Genomic DNA, 1359 nt, shown 5'->3' with positions numbered 1-1359 from the left:
TGGAAACCCAGGAAGTGCACTGGATAAGAACACACGCCCTTTGTCTGCCAGCTCAGAGGCTCTGCTCCCCTCCTCCTGTCCTGCCAGCCTGGAACAGCTTTCTCCTAAGCCACTGAGCAAAAAGATTCAATCTGTTAGGGTTGCGGCAGCTGAGACCCTATAGAAGGACTATATTCATTGGAAGGACTGATGCCGAAGCTCCAATACTTTGGCCACCTGATGCAGAGAGCTGACTCATTGGAAAAGACCCTGACGTTGGGAAAGACTGAGGGCAAGAGGAGAAGGGGACAACAGAGGAAAAAATGATTGGATGACATTACCGACTCAATGGACATGAGTCTGAGCAAACTCTAGGAGATGGTGAAGGACAGGGAAGCCTGGTGTGCTGCAGTCCATGGAGTCACAAGAGTCAGAAATGACTGAGAGCCTGAACAACAAGCTGAGACCCTGGATGGCAGGGAAGGCAGGTGAGAGGTTAGAGAGTAAGATCTAAGGCAGTGGGGACCTTTGCTGCTGTCCAGTCTGCTGGGGAACCTCCTACCCAAAGAGCAGTTGAGCACCTGCTGTGTGCTCAGCTCGAGTCATGGAGCCCACGAGAATCAAGTCAGATGTCATCAGTCCTGGTATCCACAGGGGCTTCCCTGGTGGCTCAGACGGTAAAGAATCTGCCTGCAATGTGGGAGACCTGGGTTTGATCCCTGGGTTGGGAAGATTCCCTGGAGGAGGGCATGGCAACTCACTCCACTATTCTTGCCTGGAGAATCCCCATGGAGAGAGGAGCCTGGCGGGCTACAGTCCATGGGGTCACAAAGAGTCGGACACGACTGAGTAAGCATAGCATAGAATAGTATCCACAGGGGAGAGCAGCGCATAACAATTTTTTTGTTTGTTTGTTTTGGCTGTAGCATGCAGCTTATGGGATCTTAGTTCCCCGACAAGGGGTTGAACCCTGGTCACTGCAGTTAAAGCACCTAGTTCTAAGCACTGAAGTACCAGGGAATTCCCAACAAAAATTAATACGATGATTACCAGTGGTGATGTGTGCTATACAGGAATGAGCAAGAGGCTAAGACAGAGTAAGGGGTGTAGGAGGGAGTAGGCCAGGCCTCTCTGGGGGGTGACACTTAAGCTGAGATGAGGAGGAACCAGCCACAAGAGGAACAGGGGAGGACATTCCAGGGAGAGGAAGGCAGTAAGGAAAACACAGGCTTTGAGGTCAGACTTAGGCTTAACTCCAGCTCTCTGGTGCTGGCTGTGATCATGGACAAGTTCCTCCCCTCTCCAAGGCCCTGTTTCCTCATCTGTAACATGGGGCAGCTGGACTGGATACCCTTGGGTGGGGACGTGAATGCTTCCCTT

Source organism: Bos grunniens, chromosome 16, assembly GCF_055505025.1.
Source record: "Bos grunniens cultivar Pamir isolate PY7600 chromosome 16, Bosgru_T2T1.0, whole genome shotgun sequence".
NCBI lineage: Eukaryota > Metazoa > Chordata > Mammalia > Artiodactyla > Bovidae > Bos > Bos grunniens.
Note: the sequence above shows the minus strand (reverse complement) of the source record.